Consider the following 8,914-nt stretch of genomic DNA (forward strand, 5'->3'; position numbering starts at 1 on the left):
AAGTCAGCTTGGGCTTAGGAGTCAAACAGACTTAAGTTCAATCCTGGCTGTGTCACCTACTAGCTGGGAGGGACTGAGGCAGGTCACTCAGTGTCTCTGAGCCTTTCCTATGAGGGTTGTTGGAAGACCTCATGGAATGCTTGGAAAGTGCCTGCCCTCACAGTGGGTACCCAGCTATGGCTGGTGGGGATGCCCCAGCTCTGCCGAGGGGATGGTGTAGCACTAAGCCTTGCTGGATCTCTTTTCTCCTTTGTAAAAGAGGGTGCTAGTTCCTTCTCCTCCTAGCACCCAGGGGTGTCATCTGCAACAATAGATACACAAGGGTTTCCAGGTGCAAAAGATGAAATTGAGGCTTGTCACTGGACATTGATAATTGTTGCCAAACCAGGCTCATTTTCCTGCCGCATGGTATGCCAATCACTAAGACAATGAGTTTGCAATAGAGAAAGGGTTTATTCACAAGGCAGCCAAGCAAGGAGACAGGAGAATAAATCTCAAATCTGCCTCTCTGAAAATGGGGATTAGAGATATTGGTGGGATAGATGGGTAGGGTTGTCTGCAGTGTGGGAACAGATGATTGTAGGTAAGGAGAAGTGAGGTAATTGATCTGTGCAAGCGTAGTGAAGCTTCATGGCTCTGCATAGGACTCGTGTTCACAAAATGGTGGTGTTAGCATGATCTGAGGGGGAAGTTTTCCGCCCGCCCGCCCTCTGATGTCAAGGGGTCACCTACTGGGCATTTGCACAGGCCCAGTTGATGAGTCAGTGGTCTTTTTTTTTTTTTAAAGATTAGCACGTGAGCTAACAACTGTTGCCAATCTTTTTTTTTTTTCCGGTACAAAGCTGTATATCCTAGCTGCACGTCCTTCTAGTTGTGGCATGTGGGATGCTGCTTCAATGTGGCCCTAGGAGCAGTGCCATGTCCACGCCCAGGATCTGAACCAGTGAAAACCTGGGCCGCCGCAGCGGAGCGCGCAGACTTAACCGCTCAGCCACAGGGCGGGCCCCTGAGTCAGTGGTCTTAACCGACCTCAACTGGACAAGGAGTTCTCAGTTCCTGAAAAACTTAAGCACCCATTACCATGGTGACCCAAGCATCAGAAATGTTATCTAAAGGGTGGGCTTGAGTAAGGCATTATCTAACTACTGTTGCAGACACACAACTGAGTATAGTTAAAGCAGGTTGGCCCCTGGTTTCATCTTCACAGCACATTTATCTTCATATAAACTAATTCTAAAAATATTTTGATGGAAAACAATAATAAGAGGAAGAAAAAGGTGCTCGACTGTCTCAGTAATTAAATGCAAGAAGGAGGAAGTGAGTTCTTGTTTGTATCTCTTCCTCTCTCACTTTCCCTTTTACTCTCTTCCTGGCCTAGAAAGAACGGGGATCAGATGGGGAGATGCTTGGGGTGGGGGACAGGGACTGGGCTGAATTTGCAGAGATGTTTCCAAACTTCAGAGCTAGTCCTCATGCCAGAGGAGGGATTTTCAGGGTGAGTTTGTCAAGATTGTGCCCTCTTCTTTCTCATCTCCCTTTCCAAGCCCCTCTCCTGCCTCCTCGGCATACTGCCTCTCCCAACCCACCTCTGACCTCAGACTTCCCTCTGTTCTAGGATTCTCGTCCACATCCCACTCTACCCCTTCCAGTCTGGATTTTAACTCATATTGGCCCTCAGGGAACTTTCCATGCTGTTACCTGATTGTAGCCACTTGCACATTTGCATTTTTTAATGAAGCTTGTTATCATTCAAGACCCAGAATCTTTTGTTGTGGAAGGAACAAAGTATTATTTATTAGGTGTGCAAATGTGGTCTAGTTGCTCTCTCTCTCTGTTTCCTCACCTGCAAAGTAGGGGTAATAATACCTCCATCCTAGAGTTGCGATGATTAAAGGAAATAATCCATGTCACACACACAGTTCAATAAAGAGGCTTTTACTAGTATAGCATTTCACGAATTTAAGATGTCATCGATTGTGAGAGGCACCATTATTTTATGTATTCCTAAGAAAGAAAGGAAGAAAGAATAAAAGACGCACTGCCATGTAAACAACGGCAGTACTTTCTCCTGGCATCGATGTAAAATACATTCTGGTTTGAGATGCAAAGATATGAAAAAAAATGTGCGTCTTGGAATGGATGAAATCGGGCACCATCATGGAGTGTGACTACTTGAGATGCTATCAGCAGGAAGCCTGGGCTCTAAGCCTGGGTCTGTCTGATACCTGGATGACCTTGAACTTGCCCTCTCGGAATCTTGGGTTCCCTGACGGCCAGGTAAGCGCAGGATGGACGGCTTCCGGGCTGCTGGGCCGTGCTGACACACAGAGGCGGGACTGCCTTTGCTGCCCTCTGCTGCCCGCAAAGAAAACATCAGGTCTTGGCTCAGACGGTAACACAGCGCCCCTAGGGGTGGCGCAGCGCAGGTAAAGGAGCGAGGTGGCCCCCAACTGGGTTTGCATCTTAAACGCCGGGTCAGTCCGCCCACATTGCGCTCCATTAGCCAGGTTTCCGGCTTCTTATATCAGACTCCCCTAAACACTTGAGTCTGTCTGGGAAAGATTTGGTTAGCTCAAATCGTCTTTCTGAAGCTCAGTTTTCTCCTCTGTTAAATGGGGATGGTAAACCCTGACACACTTTCCTCACAAAGTAGATGAGAATAAGGATCCACCAATAATAAAGACATAAAACTGCCAGCCAGGAGTAAGCGTCGCTTTAGTGCTGTGGGAGGAGGATGAGGAAGAAAGGTGAGGATCTTGGGAAGCCAGCCTCAGTTTGTTCAGATGTAAAATAGGATAAATAACATTCCACGTTTGGGATTGTTGAAAGACCAAAAAGAAAATGTGGGGATTTGCTGGCACACAGTGGATGATCAAGAATGACAGCCAAGTGTTGAAACCCAGCTCTTGGTTGAGTCTAACTAGTTCTATGGCTCCAGTCTAGCTGGAGCAATAAACTTGCTCTCCAGTGCACAAACTCAAGCTTTAGCCCCAGGATCCTGAGCACATTCCGGGTGGGGGTGGGGCTGGGGGTGGAGGGCAGGCGCTCTGCTGGCCCATGCATACCCCTGGTCATGTGTAACTCTCAGAAGTCATACATCCTGGGTTTTCAGGCCTGGAGCAACACTGCCTGTCAAAGAAATACTATAGTATAATAGCCCCAAACCTCTGTTAAAAAAGAATCCATTCTTTGCTCATGTCTTTCAAAGAACATTAAAGAGAATCAGTTAATAACCCTCAGTAACCACGTTTCTCCTGTGCTTTTTATTATCCCATCCACGGCTCCTCTCCCATCCCATAGTTCTAGGACGCCCCGCCCTGGTCACTAACAACTCAGAAAGGAAAAACAAAAATTTAGCCCACGTGTAATGGGCACCTTCCATTTCTCTGTCTTTCATCACCAGAAGATTCTGGAAACTGCTTTGCAGACTCTCCTCAGAGACTTGGAAGGTAAAGTGAGAGGAGAATGGTGAGAAATTGAGTTTCAGGTGTTGGTGGTCAGTGTTGAGATCCCGAAAAATAGAACATTTGTGCTTCTCTCTCCCCCAGTCTCTCCCCCTTCAGTCATCTGGTCTCGTAGCAGAACGCTTCCCAAACTTTAATGTGCACATGCATTCCGGCACATTCTGATTCACTAGGTCTCAGGCCTGTGGTTCTGTAGTTCTAACATGCTCCCAGGTGATGCCAATGCTGCTGGTCTGGGGACCACACTTTGAGCAGCAAGGCTGTGGCAAAATGCCCCGCCTCGAATCCTTTTCAAAACAGGGCCTGTGTAACCCTGACTTTGCCGGCTGTTGCTAGAACAATCTCCCCTCCCACTGCGAAGTCAGACAGACTGACCCAGTTCTGTTGGTAGTCATGGGAGTGAAAGCTTTTGTTTTGTAACTGGGGAAAAGGAGAAGGAAGGAGAGAGGAGAACTGAGGGGAAGACGGAGGGGTCAGAGAGAAGGGAGAGGAGGACAGAGGAAACAAAACTGTGTGTCTCTCCAAACAGGTCTCTTCAGCTGTGAAAGCTGACGTGATGAAATGAGCCAAATGGAGCTATCTAAGAGGACAGGGCCGCTGCAGCGCCGTGAAAAACAGATCCGGGAGGGCCTGGGCTTGATGAGGCTGTCCTTCCCAGCTAGCAAGGGACCAGGCAGCCCTCTGACGCCTGAGGACAGAACACTTAGGAGCATGTGGAGTTGGCAGACTTGGCATGGGCAGACATTCTCTGGTTGTGCACAGCCTCCCCTGGCAGCTTTGTGAGCAGTGGATGTGGTTGAGTGGCAGCCAGAGGAGGAATGGAAGAGCACGACAGATGCCCCTTGCGGACCACAGGGACTAAGCATGTTCATCTAGGTGATCCCAGGCCCCACACAGTGATAGGCGGAGTAGGTGTGATACTGAAGAATCCATTGTATCAAAAATTTTAAAAAGTCAGGATATCAGGAGATTTTTTTAAGTCCAGAAATAAACTTAAATAGATATATGAACACTTTTTTATATGTTAAAGGTAGCATCTGAAACCGATGATTATATGGGCTATTCCATATATGATATTGGGACAACTGGGTGGCAATGCAGAAAAAATAAAGTCAGATCTGTATCCGAACTCATATACTAGGACAAATACGAAGTGGGTTAGAGATAGAAATGCAAAAAGATCAACAATTCAGAGGACAATGGCAAAGGATAGGAACACTCAGTTCACAGAAAAGAAAATAATAGTGGATCTTAAGCACACGAAAAGATGCACAACCTTGCTCACAGTAAGAGACATCACTGGATATTGTGCTAACGTTTGATAACATGATGGTCAGGCAAGGCTGTGGGGAGCAGGCACTGGCTGAGAAGGTTAGCTGTGCCCTTCAAGTCACTGTCCCTGGCCTACCACTCCCAGCGCCTTTGCAGCGATGGTAACTGGGTCCACAGCGAAACTGTAGGACCCTCGGGCCAGAGCGCACCAGACAGCCATGCCCTGGGGTTGCCCTAACTTTTGCAAGCACTTTGGTCTGTGCACATTGATGTGAGCCGGCTGAGGGGGGCTGACTCACATTAACCAAACTCACAAGAAGCTGGGGCATGAACTAGGGATGCTAAATCATTAATTTACAATGGGAGATATTCCTTTGCGATGACAGAACATGTATGTCTGCAATCCAAGGCACCTTGTTCTAAAGATAATATACCTGGGAAACTATATTAGTGAGCACAAGATGGCCCGATATATGTGGAAGTGAGCAGAAACGTAGTGAAATACAGTGAGAGTCATAATAATTATTACAAGCCACGCGGGTTGCTAATCACTTTCTATTTGTACAAATCATATTATTTAATATTTATTCATTCATTTATTCAATCAAAATATACTAAGTGTCTAGTATATGCCAGGCACTGTTTTCAGGAGCTATAAACGTGGACAAAAGAGACAAAGATCCTTGCTCTAGAGCTTACATGCTATTAGGCTGAAAGGCAATAAATAGATAAATGTACAAAATGGGGTTGGCCCGGTGGCGCAGCAATTAAGTGCGCACATTCTGCTTCGGCGGCCCGGGGTTCACTGGTTCGGATCCCGGGTGCGGACATGGCACCACCTGGCAAGCATCCCACATATAAAGTAGAGGAATATGGGCATGGATGTTAGCACAGGGCCAGTCTTCCTCAGCAAAAAGAGGAGGATTGGCAGCAGTTAGCTCAGGGCTAATCTTCCTCAAAAAAAAAAAAAAAGGTACAAAATGTGCTATGGAGTAAAACAAAGCCAGGTAAGAGAGAATGGGGGTTCTGGGTAGGGGTGGGGGTGAGGGAAGACTAAGCACAGGACTATATGCCAGCTGTTAATATTCTCATTTTCTAGATGAAGACACTGAGCTACAGAGAAGTGACTTGCCTGAGATATTTTCCCTTGTGTTTGGTTCTTAAGGTATTCTATATGCGTGGGGCCGGCCCAGTCGCATAGTGGTTAAATTCACTCCCTCGGCTTCAGCGGCCTTGGGTTCACAGGTTTGGATCCTGGGTGCGGGTCTGCACACCGCTCATCAAGCCATGCTGTGGCGGCATCCGACATAGAAGAACTAGAATGACATACAACTAGGATATACAACTATGTACTGGGGCTTTGGGGAGAAAAAAAAAGAGGAAGATTGGCAACAGATGTTAGCTCAGGGCCAATCTTCCTCACCAAAAAAAGAAAGAAAGAAAAAGATATACTATACGCCAGACATATCTCATGCCTAATAATTATGTCTAATAATTTCTTATTATCTTCAATGTACAGATAAACATATCAAAGGCAGAGGGGTTAAGCAAGGAGGCCAAGTCATGCACTAGATCACATGGTTATTAAGAAGAAAACAGGGGGTAGAGGCCAGGTCTTCCAAGTGTAGCTCCTGCACCAGATGGCTGTGTTCTTGCCTCTCTGTGGACAAAAGACCTGTGTGTCAGGCTCAGCAACATTTGGTCTCATAGTGGGCTGGACACAAGAAAAACTGCTCTTTCTTTAAAGATTTTTGAAGATTTTATTTTTTTCTTTTTCTCCCCCAAGCTCCCTAGTACATAGTTGTATATTTTAGTTGTGGGTCCTTCTAGATGTGGCATGTGGGACGCTGCCTCAACGTGGCCTGATTAGCGGTGCCATGTCTGCACCCAGAATCTGAACTGGCGAAATCCTGGGCCACCGAAGCAGAGCATGCGAACTTAACCACTCAGCCACCGGGCCAGCCCCAAAACTGCTCTTTCTTTTGGTGCCCTTTTCTAGGCCCCATGCTCTGGGCTTCATAGGCAGGTCCGGCCCCTTTGACTAACTAAGCTGTGTGGTCTTGGGCAAGTTGCTTAACCTCTCTGTCTCAGCTGCTGCATCTGTAGGTAAACTCTGCAAGTTTGACAAGAGGAGAGCACATAGTACAAAGCCTGGCCCAAACAATCAGTGTTTCCGATTGTACTCTCTATAGGCAATACAGTTACTCAGTTATTTCTAGGTCACAGCCATGCCCCTTCACCGGAAACTCGTCGGACACCAGAACCCGCATTCTAGACTACTAAACCAAGGTTGCCTCATTAGTTCCCTTTATGCTCCCTCAACCCCACAAGGTAGGCATCAAGGTTTCCACTTCTCAGCTAGGGAAACTGAGGCTCGGGAGGTTAAGGAGTTTGCCCAAGGGCCCTGCCAAAAGGGCAAGGCGGGGGTCCTGATGACCAGGGAGGCAGCCCTCCCAGGGCTCGACCTAGGCTCCAACTGCTCTCTGCAGCCCCTGACAGGCGACTCCAGACGGGCCCTTCTAGGCTCCCAGCCCTTCGGCCTGGAGCGAGCCAGCTCATGGGACCCTGCTGTCCTCATAGTGATGACCACGGGGCTTTCTCCGGAACTCGGAGCTCGCTGCTCCAACTCCCTCTCGCTCCGCCCATCTCTCCATTCACCGCCCCGCAACTCCCTTTGGTTCTGTCTTTCCCCGAGAATTTGTACCCAGAAAGAGCTCGCCCCCAGCTAGCTTCCGCCTCTGCGCGCGGAGGGCGGCCGCACCGGGGGAGGAGGACCCGCGCGGGGAGGGCGGGGCATGCAAATTACACATGGCGCTTCAAACAAGCGGCAAAAGCAGATATAAAAATTCACTTAAAGTTTTTTCACTTAAAAAAGTAAAGAATTTAAAATTCGTCACAAGAGACTAATGTATGAGTGTCAAGATACTAAGGAAATGACGTCTTTATTGAGGGTGACATGGCTCACCGTGAGTTGACTATTAATGTGAGGAGGGCGGCAGCGGGGAGGGGACGGGCGACAGGTATCGCTTCTCGGCCTTTTGGCTAAGATCAAGTGTAGTATCTGTTCTTATCAGTTTAATATCTGATACGTCTTCTATCCGAGGACAATATATTAAATGGATTTTTGGAGCAGGGAGATGGAATAGGAGCTTGCTCCGTCCACTCCGCCCATCAACCTGGTATTGCAGTATTTCTAGGAACGGTGCACCCCCTCAGGGAAAATAATTTGAGTTTAACAACAGACTAGTATCTCTTTTATCAGGAAAGCCGATGATCAGTAGAATGTTTCCATAGAAAATATGTTTTTGTTTCTTTAAAAGAGGCTTTTTAGGCAACTAGTTTGAAACGTGGATGATTTTCTAACCCATGGTGTTACCAATAGGAAACAATCCAAAAGGTCGCTGCTTAGGTGAGTGTCTAATTTTCTCTTATAGGACTTGTTTTTTTTCTTAAGCCATCTAAGAATGTAGTTTACAGTCACTGCTAATGAGCAGTGTTTTGAGGGTAGTTTCATGGAACCTTACAACTCTTATGGACTTGATTCTTGCTTAGCACCGGAAGCTGACACAGACCAATCTCATATTTTATCAATCACTTTTTTCTGTTACCACGAACTCTAAGGTGTCTTCATCCCATGCCTTGTCCCCATCACCTTTTCAGATCTTTCACTTCTTCCCAATTCCTAAAATCCTGTCCATTCTCCAAGAATTCTCTCTCCTCTAATCTCTGAATGCTCTTCATGTTGTTGTGCAAACGTGGCCTCTCTGTGGAGGACATGGTTCCCCTACAGCCTTCTCAGGGGGTGTGTCTCCAACATACTAGAATGGGAGTGGGTGTCCTTGCTCCTTCTTGCTGCTTCCAAGACAGCATCCTTGAAACGGAATAAAAACACTAGCTTTGAATCTCATGTCTTCAGTCTCTGTTCCCCATGTCCCTCCTTGCTGCACTCATTGGCCCCCCCAGGACATTCCATTAGTTCCTTAAAGATGTTAACTCCTGGCTTCTCTTCATTTCTCTAACATTACTCCTGTTTGCTGATTTCAATATCTCACACACAAAAGACGATTGTACCGGGCAGCTCCCGCTGAGAGCCACAAAGATCCTCCTGGAATCGAGGCAAAAATTATGGGCTTCTCACTTCCTTGCGTGTTGACTGTGCCCGGGATTTCACTTATACA

General features: G+C 47.2%; 1 non-coding gene across 1 annotated transcript; it reads left to right on the forward strand.

The window, feature by feature from the left end:
- The first annotated feature begins 7,758 nt into the window (after window positions 1–7,758).
- LOC124248014 (U2 spliceosomal RNA) lies at window positions 7,759–7,949 on the forward strand. Its single transcript, XR_006890900.1, has one exon. It is a non-coding gene; the product is annotated as a U2 spliceosomal RNA (small nuclear RNA).
- The last annotated feature ends 965 nt before the right edge of the window (window positions 7,950–8,914 follow it).

The sequence above is a fragment of the Equus quagga genome, chromosome 11, assembly GCF_021613505.1.
Source record: "Equus quagga isolate Etosha38 chromosome 11, UCLA_HA_Equagga_1.0, whole genome shotgun sequence".
Classification (NCBI taxonomy): Eukaryota; Metazoa; Chordata; class Mammalia; order Perissodactyla; family Equidae; genus Equus; species Equus quagga.